The sequence below is a fragment of the Arachis hypogaea genome, chromosome 13 (genome assembly GCF_003086295.3).
Source record: "Arachis hypogaea cultivar Tifrunner chromosome 13, arahy.Tifrunner.gnm2.J5K5, whole genome shotgun sequence".
In the NCBI taxonomy this organism is placed as follows: domain Eukaryota; kingdom Viridiplantae; phylum Streptophyta; class Magnoliopsida; order Fabales; family Fabaceae; genus Arachis; species Arachis hypogaea.
In genome coordinates this window covers 79,882,053-79,895,464 of record NC_092048.1, presented here as the reverse complement: position 1 = coordinate 79,895,464, position 13,412 = coordinate 79,882,053, and the positions used below count along the sequence as shown (strand labels likewise).

General features: G+C 39.3%; 1 non-coding gene across 1 annotated transcript; it reads left to right on the top strand.

The window, feature by feature from the left end:
- Window positions 1-12,467: 12,467 nt before the first annotated feature.
- On the top strand, window positions 12,468-12,575 carry LOC112739383 (small nucleolar RNA R71). Its single transcript, XR_003170322.1, has one exon. It is a non-coding gene; the product is annotated as a small nucleolar RNA R71 (small nucleolar RNA).
- Window positions 12,576-13,412: the final 837 nt, after the last annotated feature.

The following is a 13,412-nucleotide window of genomic DNA, read 5'->3' as shown; positions in this document are numbered from 1 at the left end:
AGGACAGAGGCACTCCCTACAGACAAGAAGGAGGCAAAGAGGTTGATACGAGAGGCACAACACAACACAATAGTAGGCGACATCTTATATAGGAGATGGATCACAACACCCCTCCTAAAATGCGTACCGACCTCCAACACAAGGGAAGTCCTGTAAGAAATACATAGCGGCATGTGTGGCAACCACTTGGGGGCACGAGCTCTCTCTAAAAAGGTACTACAAGCTGGATTCTTCTGGCCAACCTTACTCTTGGCCTAGGCTAAGGGAATTGGTGATTTAAGAGCAAGGAATGAGTCCACGTTAGTGATGGTGGCTTTTTTTCTTCTTGAGGAACCAATGATGTCCTTGAGCTCTTCTATGTCTCTTCCTTGTCTTTGTTGCTCCTCCCTCATTGCTTTTTGATCTTCTCTAATTTCATGGAGGATGATGGAGTGCTTTTGATGCTCCATCCTTAGTTGTTCCCAATAATTGTGTGGAGGACAATGTATCCCCTGAGGTATCTCAGGGATCTCTTGATTTGCAGTCAAATATTCTACCACGGAGCTATAGACCCTTGAGATGAATCTCTCCATCTCCTATGACTCGGAGGTGGAAGCTTTTGTCTTCCCTTTCCTCTTTCTAGAGGTTTCTCTGGCCCTAGGTGCCATCAATGGTTATGGAAAAACAAAAAAAAGCTCTGCTTTTACCACACCAAACTTAGAATGTTGCTCGCCCTCGAGCAAAAGAAGAAAGAATAGTAGAAGAAGAAGAAGATATGGAGGAGATGGAGGGATGTGTGTATTCGGCTATATGGGTGGGCTTGGGTGGGAAAGAGATTTTGAATTTTGAAGGTAGGTGGGGTGTATGGATGTGAGTTGTGAATGGAAAATAGAAGAGATGACTGTGAATGGAGAGAGAGAGAGAGAGGGTGATATAGGATTATGAGGAGGGAAGGTGAGTGGAGGTATGTGGGGTGAAGAACTGAAGATTGATGGTTTAGAGGTTATAGAAACTCTCGTTGTAAGTATAGTTACTAAACCAAGCAATCAACCTTTCTTACAAAAGTTTTTGGTTGTCACAAGTAACAAATCCCTTTTAAAATTGATAACCGAGTATTTAAACCTCGGGTCGTCTTCTCAAGGAATTACAGGGAGGTATGTTCTTATTATTGGTTATGAGTTTGTAAATTGGGGTTTTGGAAGTAAGGAGGGAATATGTTATATGACAAGTAAAATAAAATAATAATAATAAAATCTCTTGGCAAGGTATAGAAACTGAAAGTCCTATCCTGGTTATCCTTATCAATTGTGATGAGAATTGGATTTTTCTCCCACTTTGTTATCCTCTAACTATGCAGGTAAGTTAAGTATATGAATTAATTCTGATTCCTCAGGTCCTAGTCTTTCCTTGGGAAAGGCTAGAGTTATTGGAACTTGAATTAATTCTTGAAGAATTCCAATTTTCAATCAACAATGAGTTTGATAACTCAAGTGTCTTCAATGACTCAACCAAAGCCAAAAGGGAAAAATGTCTACTTGAATGAAAATAATTTGGATACACAAAGAGCAGTAATGAATTAAAGAGAGCAATCATAAATCTGAAATACCTCAAGTAATATTAAATAAAATATGCAGATCTTAACATGAAAAGTTCATAAGCCAATTGGGCAACATATCTAATACAAGCATTGAAGCATCTGAAAGTAAAAAGAGGAATATAAAGTAAAAGGAATATTAAACCTGGGATTGAGAGTCACTCCTAAAACTAAGAGAAATCCTAAATCCTAATCCTAAGAGAGAGGAGAGAACCTCTCTCTCTAAAAACTACATCTACTCCTAAAATTATGAATTATGAGAGCCCCCATGAATGGATGTATTCCCCCACTTTATAGCCTCTAATCTGTATTTTCTGGGCCACAAACTGGGTCGAAAACAGCCCAGAAATTGCTGGAGAAGAATTCAAACATGCTGATTTCCGTCACTGCGACGCGGCCGCATGGATCACGCAGTTCGCGTCACCTAGCATCAGAGGAACTATAGCGTATTATATATCAAATCGAAGCCCCGGACGTTAGCTTTCCAACGCAACTAGAACCGCGTCGTTTGGACCTCTGTAGCTAAAGTTATTGTCGTTTGAGTGCGTAGAGGTCAGGCTGGACAACTTAGCAATTTCTCCAACTTCTTGTATTCCTTCCACTTTTGCATGCTTCCTTTCCATCCTCTAAACCATTCCTGCCCTGTAATCTGTGAAATCACTTAACACACATATCAAGGCATCTAATGATGATAAGAGAGGATTAATAATAAGCAAATATAAGATCAAAGAAGCATGTTTTCAATCAAAGCACATAATTAGGAAGGCAAATGTAAAACCATGCAAATAGTATGAATAAGTGGGTAAAGAGTAGATAAAAACCACTCAATTGAGAACAAGATAAACCATAAAATAGTGGTTTATCAACCTCCCTACACTTAAACATTAGCATGTCCATGCTAAGCTCAAGAGAAGCTATAAAGGAATGAAGAAGAAAGTAAGAATGTATGAAATGCAATCCTATCTATATGAATGCAACTACATGCAAAATGTTTCTACCTACTTGGTTAAAAATAAATAAGTTCTCCAAGACAAATATAAATCAGATTTCACTAATTCAAATCATAAAATAAAAATCAGGTAAACTTGTAAGAAGTCAGCTCATGAAAGCAGGGAACATAGAATCAAGCATTGAACCCTCACTGGTAGTGTATATCACTCTAAGTGTATAGGGTTATTCACTCTACTCTTCTCTAGTCATGCTTTCTAAACCTTGTTCTTCATCTAACCAATCAACAAATATTTAATGTACCAATGCAAACATCATGAGGTCTTTTCAAGGTTGTAATGGGGCTGAGGTAAAGGTAAGGATATATGTATGGCCAAGTGAGCTATAATATGAATCTTCAATTAACCTAAGCTCTCACCTAATATACATATACTCTATATACTTTTAAATCCATGCCTAGCTACCCATAATTCTCACTTTTGTATAATTCCCATACTCATGTACCAAAATTTTCTTTAATTTTTATCACATGTGCATTGATCTTTTATTAAACTTAATATTGGGGTAATTTTGTCCCCTTATTTACTTATTTATTGAGTATTTTTTTCTTTTTCTTTCTCTCTTTTTTTAGAGAGATATAAAAACTAGAATAACATATCAATGCATATGGAATTTTTAATTTTCTGTTTTACATGAGTAGGTACCCAAATTTCCCAATATTCAAAATTAGAAACATGATACATTCCCTTATTAACCCATGTTCCCACAGTTTCCCCACACTTAGTTGATGCACAATCTCTAACTTAAGCTAACCAAAGATTCAATTTGGGATAATTAATTTGTTTTTCTGCTTAAGGTTAGTGATGTGGTTATAGAACAAGAGGGGATTAAAAGCTCAAGGTGGCTAACAAAGGTGATGTAAAGGGTAGGCTTAATTTGGATAAGTAAGCTAAACAAATAATGGCCTCAATCATATGCAAGCATGTAAATACACTAAATAATGGACATATAAATTGGAACAAAATATAGATTACAATCATAGAGAAGGGAACACACAGGAATAAAATATTTATGGTTAAATAATGTAACCATGTAAATAAGCTCAAAATCTCACAGGTTGTGTGTTCTTTGACTCAAAAACCATGTTCCAAATACAACTTCAAACAAGTTTTAACACATAAAAATTTTTAAAAATTTTTTTATTTAAATTAGTGAAATTTTTTCAAAAATAGGATCTTAAAAAGAGATTTATTATTTTAACCAAGTAGTAACTAAATGCACAAAATCAAATAAATATGCAATCAAATATGCAGATGCAACAATGAACAAATAAAGAAAATAAGATTATTGGTGTTGAAAAGAAAGTACTAACCCACGGAGATCGGTATCGACCTCCCCACACTTAAAGGTTGCACCGTCCTCGGTGCATGCTAAGATATACAAGTGGACGGGCTGTTCCAACTGATGCTTTTCTTCAAGGATTGTGCAGATGGACTTGTTTGTCTCCCCTTTTAAGCGTCTTCCGGTTCTCTTCCTAGTGGCCATCCTGAAAGAAAAAGGGAAGAAAGGTAACTGATGAGCGGATAATTTATACACTTTTTGGCATTGTTTTTAGTATGTTTTTAGTAGGATCTAGTTACTTTTAGGGATGTTTTCATTAGTTTTTATGTTAAATCCACATTTCTGAACTTTACTATGAGTTTGTGTGTTTTTCTGTGATTTCAGGTATTTTCTGGCTGAAATTGAGGGACTTGAGCAAAAATCAGATTCAGAGGTTGAAGAAGGACTGCTGATGCTGTTGGATTCTGACCTCTCTGCACTCAAAGTGGAGTTTCTGGAGCTACTAAACTCGAAATGGTGCGCTTCCAATTGCGTTGGAAAGTAGACATCCAGGGCTTTCCAGCAATATATAATAGTCCATACTTTGGCCAAGAATAGATGACGCAAACTGGCGTTCAACGCCAGCTCTCTGCCCAATTCTGGCGTCTAGCGCCAGAAAAGGATCCAAAACCAGAGTTGAACGCCCAAACTGGCACAAATGCTGGCGTTCAACTCCAAGAAGGACCTCTACACATGCAACACTCAAGCTCAGCCCAAGCACACACCAAGTGGGCCCCGGAAGTGGATTTATGCATCAATTACTTATTTCTGTAAACCCTAGTGACTAGTTTATTATAAATAGGACCTTTTTCTATTGTATTTGATCATCTTTGGATTACCTTATGATCCTTTGATCACGTTTTAGGGGGCTGGCCATCTCGGCCATGCCTGGACCTTCACTTATGTATTTTTAACGGTAGAGTTTCTACACTCCATAGATTAAGGTGTGGAGCTCTGCTGTTCCTCAAAGATTAATGCAAGTACTACTGTTTTCTATTCAATTCATCTTATTTCACTTCTAAGATATCCATTCACACCCAAGAACGTGATGAAGGTGATGATTATGTGTGACGCTCATCACCATCTCTCCTATGAACACGTGCTTGACAAACACTTCCGTTCTACATGAAATAAGCTAGAATGAATATCTCTTAGATCTCTTAACCGGAATCTTCGTGGCGTAAGCTAGAATGATGGCGGCATTCAAGAGAATCCGGAAAGTCTAAACCTTGTCTGTGGTATTCCAAGTAGGATTCAATGATTGAATGACTGTGACGAGCTCCTAACTCGCGATTGCAGGGCGTTAGTGACAGACGCAAAAGGATAGTAAATCCTATTCCAGCATGATCGAGAACCGACAGATGAATAGTCGTGCCGTGACAGGGTGCGTGAGCATATTATTCACTGAGAGGATAAGATGAAGCCATTGGCAAGGGTGATGCCTCCAGACGATTAGCCATGCCGTGACAGGGCATTGGATCATTTTCCCGAGAGATGACCGAAAGTAGCCATTGACAGTGGTGATGTATCACATAAAGCCAGCCATGGAAAGGAGTGAGACTGATTGGATGAAGATAGCAGGAAAGCAGAGGTTCAGAGGAACGAAAAGCATCTCCATTCGCTTATCTGAAATTCCTACCAATGATTTACATAAGTATCTCTATCCCTATTTTATTATATAATATTCGAAAACACCATTATCACTTTATATCTGCCTGACTGAGATTTACAAGGTGACCATAGCTTGCTTCATACCAACAATCTCCGTGGGATTCGACCCTTACTCACGTAAGGTATTACTTGGACGACCCAGTGCACTTGCTGGTTAGTTGTATCGAAGTTGTGACAAATTATGAATGTGACATCACAATTTCGTGCACCAGTAACCCAATAATAGAGATAAGAAAATAAATGAAGTATGGTTGGGTTAATGCCAAATGATAAGGGTCTCATTTACATGGAAGCTTCAACATGTATGTGAGAAAACAATAGAAGCCATGGCATGCCAGTGGTGCAAAATTTGCAACAATGGGGAAGAGAGTGGGTAATGAAAGACAATGTGAGTTCATGTCAATGCAAAAGGAATATCAGTATTATAAAAATTAGCATTGATTTAAATAATATTACCCAATCAGAATTAAACAAATCACTAAGCACCAAGAAAATACCAGAAAAGATGTAATAGTTGAATAAGAATATTTGAACAACAATAATAACTTTAGAAAAATAAAATATGCAATGAATGAAAGTATGCAAATAAATTAAATAAAATAAAATGAAAGTGAAAAAGAATGAGAAGTAGAAAAAGAAAGTGAGAAAGGAGAGAGAAGGAAGAAATTAGGATTAGAAGAGAAAAGATAAGAAAATTGGCACTAATCTGGATAGGTTGTGCGACGCTGGCGACACGGTCGCGTGGGTGACGCGGTCGCGTGGTGCGCAATAAGGTCAGGTGATGCGGATGCGTGGGGCACACGATTGCGTGACTTGATTTGTGCTAGTGGCGCGAGTGCAGCCTCGCGGTCGCACAACTCTCTGTTCGAAACTCTTTTTGCCAAAATTCTGGGTGACGCGATCGCGTGGTCGATGCGATCGCGTGAGTGGCCATCATGGGGATATGACGCGGACGCGGGGGGCACGCGTTCGCGTGGTGAGGCTTGGGCTTCCAGCACGAGTCCAGCCTAACTCCAGCTCAACTTTCGGCCATGCACCCGGTTGACGTCAATTTTCAGGTTACGCGGCCGCGTGGGTGATGCGGTTGCGTGGGAGGCCATTATTCCCAGGTGACGCAGACGCGTCAGCGACGCGGTCGCGTGGGGTGATTTGTGCCATTGGCACGCCTCCAGCGCTGCTCCTGCGAAACTCTCTGTTCATATTAATATTGTCTCCCATCTCCTTGCGACGCGGACGCGTCGCTGATGCGGTCGCGTCGCGTGCTCATTTTTTTTTTATCTGAAAAGATGCAGAATGCAGTGTTAATATGAATGTGATGCAAAACTCTAGGTTCAATATAATAAAATCAAATAAAATTTCAAAAACAAACAAAACTAAATAAAATTAAAATTGAGAAAGGAATGATTATACCGTGGTGGGTTGTCTCCCACCTAGCACTTTTAGTTAAAGTCCTTAAGTTAGACATTTGGTGAGCTTTCTGTTATGGTGGCTTGTGCTTGAACTCATCCAGGAATCTCCACCAATGTTTGTGATTCCAATGGCCTCCGAGATCCCAAACTAGGCGCAGAAAGCCTTCAAGCAAGTTAAAGCAAGTGACCAGGCCCAAAGAGTGGTGATTGATAGAATGGATTCCGGGGTCCCAGACCTTGCCTTTGCACCCGTCTTTTGGTTGAGCAATATTGTTCCCTCCGGGTGGCAAGCAGTCTGAATTCTCACGTAAGCGGCCAAACAACTTCCTAGACCCATTCAGTTGAGCTTTACACCAACCTTTGCATTTAAACTTTGAGCACACAACCATGTTGAACCTTGCTTGACAATTCTTATCACTGGCCATCTTCCTCTTACTCTTAATGCCACAAAGAGCTCTAAGTTGACCATCCTTCTCCAGTAGCCCATATTCAAGTGGGATTAGAAAGCTATGGGATATGAATTTTACCCACTTGAATGTTGTGAAGGATGATGGCAACTTAGGGGGAGGTATTTTTAATGAAATTGCAAGCTCCACTCCCTTGTGCTCTTTTCTGATAACTACCACCTCTTTGCAAGCTTCTTCAATTTCAACTTCTTCCTTTTGGTAGCTCTCTTTCAATTCAACCTCCTCTTCATTGCTTTCCAAGGGCATGGGAGGTTGTGCTTCTTCTTCTTGAATCTCCATCTCTTGATCAACCTCTTCCAAGTCTTCAACTATGATATGCTTTGGAGGTTGTACACCCTCCTCAGCATCAATTTCAACCGTCTTGGAAGGAGGCTCTATGACTGGACTTTCCCATGGAGGTTCTGCATCTCCTAAGTCTTCAACCACTTTTTCTTCTTCAATAATTCCGGCTTCCTCCACTTGTTCCAGTACAAAGTCATGCTCCGTACTGTTCACTGGAGTTTCTAGTATTCCTTCATACTACGTTCTTCATTAGATTGTCCACATGAAGCCTTGGGGTTCCTTGAGTGTTTGAACGTCGGGAAGCTAATTGACTCATTATTGCTTGTCCCAATTGATAAATGGTTCCCTGAAATCGATCCACTATTTCTTTTAGGCGAACCTCTGCTTCTCGGGTTGCTGGATTTGGACAGGACACATAGAGAAGTGGTGGTGGTTGGGAGTCAGTGGATTGGAATTGGGGTGGTTCTATATATGGTTCATATGGCTCATAAGGTGGTTGGTATGGTGGTTGAGGGTTAGGGTCATATGGAGGTGAATGGTGGTAGTTGGCTTGTGAGTGTGGTAGTTCAAAGTTGTGTTGAGGAAAGAGTTCATAGGCATATGGTGGTGGTTGTTGATAGTCCATTGGAGGTGGTTGTTGCCATGAGGGTTGATCAAATCCTTGTGGCTCCTCCCATCTTTGATTGTTCCAACCTTGATGCCTGTTCTCATTGTAATTTCTTCTTCCTGCAACATAATTGTAACCAGACTCACAGCCAAAGGGGTGAGAGTTCATAGTAAATAGAAATTAAAAATAAAAACAAATTGAAATTAAAAGGTTATTTAAATTTTTAATTTGAAAATTAAAATTTTTTTTGAAAATTTTAAATTTGAATTTTTAAATTTGGTTGTTGCCAATAACCTTTTAATTTACGAAAAAGCAGAAAAAATAAAAACAGAAATAAAAACAAATCAAAAAAGAAAAATATTTACAATAACCAATAATAAGGCACACGTTTGCAATTCCCCGGCAACGGCGCCATTTTGAAGAACTGAAGATTGATGGTTTAGAGGTTATAGAAACTCTCGTTGTAAGTATAGTTACTAAACCAAGCAATCAACCTTTCTTACAAAAGTTTTTGGTTGTCACAAGTAACAAACCCCTTTTAAAATTGATAACCGAGTATTTAAACATCGGGTCGTCTTCTCAAGGAATTGCAGGGAGGTATGTTCTTATTATTGGTTATGAGTTTGTAAATTGGGGTTTTGGAAGTAAGCAGGGAATATGTTATATAACAAGTAAAATAAAATAATAATAATAAAATCTCTTGGCAAGGTATAGAAATTGAAAGTCCTATCCTAGTTATCCTTATCAATTGTGATGAGAATTGGATTTTTCTCCCACTTTGTTATCCTCTAACTATGCAGGTAAGTTAAGTATATGAATTAATTCTAATTCCTCAGGTCCTAGTCTTTCCTTGGGAAAGGCTAGAGTTATTGGAACTTGAATTAATTCTTGAAGAATTCCAATTTTCAATCAACAATGAGTTTGATAACTCAAGTGTCTTCAATGACTCAACCAAAGCCAAAAGGAAAAAATGTCTACTTGAATGAAAATAATTTGGATACACAAAGAGCAGTAATAAATTAAAGAGAGCAATCATAAATCTGAAATACCTCAAGTAATATTAAATAAAATATGCAGATCTTAACATGAAAAGTTCATAAGTCAATTGGGCAATATATCTAATACAAGCATTGAAGCATCTGAAAGTAAAAAGAGGAATATAAAGTAAAAGGAATATTAAACCTGGGATTGAGAGTCACTCCTAAAACTAAGAGAAATCCTAAATCCTAATCCTAAGAGAGAGGAGAGAACCTCTCTCTCTAAAAACTACATATACTCCTAAAATTATGAATTATGAGAGCCCCCATGAATGGATGTATTCCCCCACTTTATAGCCTCTAATCTGTGTTTCCTGGGCCACAAACTGGGTCGAAAACAACCCAGAAATCGCTGGAGATGAATTCAAACACGCTGATTTTCGTCACTGCAACACGGCCACATGGATCACGTGATCGCGTCGCATAGCGTCAGGGGAACCTTAACATATTATATATCAAATTGAAGCCCCAGACGTTAGCTTTCCAACACAACTGGAACCGCGTCGTTTGGACCTCTGTAGCTTAAGTTATAGCCGTTTGAGTGCGAAGAGGTCAGGCTGGACAGCTTAGCAATTTCTCCAACTTCTTGTATTCCTTCCACTTTTGCATGCTTCCTTTCCATCCTCTAAACCATTCCTGCCCTGTAATCTCTGAAATCACTTAACACACATATCAAGGCATCTAATGGTGATAAGAGAGGATTAATAATAAGCAAATATAAGATCAAAGAAGCATGTTTTCAATCAAAGCACATAATTAGGAAGGCAAATGTAAAACCATGCAAATAGTATGAATAAGTGGGTAAAGAGTAGATAAAAACCACTCAATTAAGAACAAGATAAACCATAAAATAGTGGTTTATCATGGGGATCCTGTGGGGTCCACAGATCATGAGGTGATCCTGTGGGGTCCACAGATCATGAGGTGATCCTGTGGGGTCCACAGATCCTGAGGTGTCAAGGATTTACATCCCTGCACCAATTAGGCATGTAAAATGCCTTTGCATGCATTTCTGGCGTTTAGACGCCGAAGTGATGCTTGTTCTGGGCGTTCAACGCCCATATGCAGCATATTTCTGGCGTTGAACGCCAGCTTCATGCATGTTTCTGGCGTTCAGCGCCAGCTACATGCTCTGTTCTGGCGTTGAACGCCAGCCAGATGCTCCTTACTGGCATTTAAACGCCAGTAAGTTCTTCCTCCAGGGTGTGATTTTTCTTCTGCTGTTTTTAATTCTGTTTTTAATTTTTGTATTTATTTTGTGACTCCACATGATCATGAACCTAATAAAACATGAAAGAACAATAAAAATAGAAATAAAATTAGATAAATAAAAATTGGGTTGCCTCCCAACAAGCGCTTCTTTAATGTCAATAGCTTGACAGTGGGCTCTCATGGAGCCACACAGGTGATCAGGTCAATTTTATAGACTCCCAATACCAAACTTAGAGTTTGGATATGGGAGTTCAACACCAAACTTAGAGTTTGGTTGAGGCCTCCCAACACCAAACTTAGAGTTTGACTGTGGGGGCTTTAGTTGACTCTGCAGTGAGAGAAGCTTTTCATGCTTCCTCTCTATTGTTACAGAAAGAGATCCTTGAGTTTTAAACACAAGGTTGTCTTCATTTAGTTGAAGGACTAATTCTCCTCTGTTAACATCTATCACAGCTCCTGCTGTGGCTAGGAAAGGTCTTCCAAGGATGATGCATTCATCCTCCTCCTTCCTAGTGTCTAAGATTATGAAATCAGCAGGGATGTAAAGGTCTTCAACCTTTACTAACATGTCCTCTACTAGTCCATAAGCCTGTTTTCTTGAGTTGTCTGCCATCTCTAGTGAGATTCTGGCAGCTTGCACCTCAAAGATTCCCAATTTCTCCATTACAGAGAGAGGCATGAGGTTTATCCCTGACCCAAGGTCACACAGAGCCTTCTCAAAGGTCATGGTGCCTATGGTACAAGGTATTAAGAACTTTCCAGGATCCTGTTTCTTCTGAGGCAATCTCAGTTGATCCAGATCACTCAGTTCATTGGTGAGCAAGGGAGGTTCATCTTTCCAAGTCTCTTTACCAAATAATTTAGCATTCAGCTTCATGATAGCACCAAGGTACTTGGCAACTTGCTCTTCAGTAACATCTTCATTCTCTTCAGAAGAAGAATACTCATCAGAGCTCATGAATGGCATAAGGAGGTTCAATAGAATCTCTATGGTCTCTAGTTGAGCCTCAGATTCCTCTGGTTCCTCAGAGGGAAACTTCTTATTGATCACTGGATGTCCTAGGAGGTCTTCCTCACTGGGATTCACGTCCTCCTCCTCTTTTGTAGGTTCGGCCATGGTAATCAATTCAATGGCCTTGCACTCTCTTTTTTGGATTTTCTTCTGTATTGCTTGGGAGAGTACTAGGAGGGGTTTCAGTGATTCCTTTACTCAGCTGGCCCACTTGTGCTTCCAAATTTCTAATGGAAGACCTTGTTTCATTCATGAAACTTAGAGTGGCCTTAGATAGATCAGAGACTATATTTGCCAAGCTAGATGGATTCTGATCAGAACTCTCTGTCTTTTGCTGAGTGGATGATGGAAAAGGCTTGCTATTGCTAAACCTGTTTCTTCCACCATTATTAAAGCCTTGTTGAGGCTTTTGTTGATCCTTCCATGAGAGATTTGGGTGATTTCTCCATGAGGGATTATAGGTGTCTCCATATGGTTCACCCATGTAATTCACCTCTGCTATTGCAAGGTTCTCAGGATCATAAGCTTCTTCCTTAGAAGATGCCTCTTGAGTACTGTTGGAAGCAGCTTGCATTCCATTCAGACTCTGAGAAATCATATTGACTTACTGAGTAAATATTTTATTCTGAGCTAATATGGCATTCAGAGTATCAATTTCAAGAACTCCCTTCTTCTGAGGCATCCCATTACTCACAGGATTCCTCTCAGAAGTGTACATGAACTGGTTATTAGCAACCATGTCAATGAGTTCTTGAGCTTCTGCAGGCGTTTTTTTTTAGGTGAATAGATCCACCTGCAGAAGTATCCAATGACATCTTAGCTAATTCAGACAGACCATCATAGAATATATCCAGGATGGTCCATTCTGAAAGCATGTCAGAAGGACACTTTTTGGTCAGTTGCTTGTATCTCTCCCAAGCTTCATAGAGGGATTCACCTTCTTTCTTTCTAAAGGTTTGAACATCCACTCTAAGCTTACTCAGCTTTTGAGGAGGAAAGAACTTGGCTAAGAAAGCTGTGACCAGCTTATCCCAAGAGTTCAGGCTATCTTTAGGTTGAGAATCCAACCACACTCTAGCTCTGTCTCTTACAGTAAACGGGAAAAACATAAGCCTGTAGACCTCGGGATCAACCCCATTGGTCTTAACAGTATCATAAATATGCGAGAATTCAGTCAAGAACTGAAAAGGATCTTCAGACGGAAGTCCATAAAACTTACAGTTCTGCTGCATCAGAGAAACTAATTGAGGTTTCAGCTCAAAATTGTTTGCTCCAATGGCAGGAATTGAGATGCTTCTTCCATGTAAATTGGAATTAGGTGCAGCGAAGTCACCAAGCATCCTCCTTGCATTATTGTTGTTAGGTGCGTCTGCCATCTCCTTTTCTTGTTCGAAAATTTCAGTAAGGTTGTCTCTGGATTGTTGTATTTTAGCTTCTCTTAGTTTTCTCTTCAGAGTCCTTTCAGGTTCTGGATTAGCTTCAACAAGAATGCCCTTTTCCTTGTCCCTGCTTATACGAAAGAAAAGAGAACAAGAAAAGAAGAGGAATCCTCTATGTTACAGTAAATAGGTTCCTTATTGTTAGTAGAAGAAGAAAGGGAATAAGAGTGAAGAAGAATGGATAATCCAAACATAAGGAGATGAAAAGAATGGATAGGAGCAGAGATATGAGATGAAAAGAAGTGTTAGTAAGTAATTAAATAAATAGAAGGAGATGAGAGAGAGAAGTTTTCGAAAATAATTTTTGAAAAGGAGTTGATGATTTTCGAAAATTAAAGGGGAAATTGGTGCACGAAATTGTGATCTCCAGGCTCG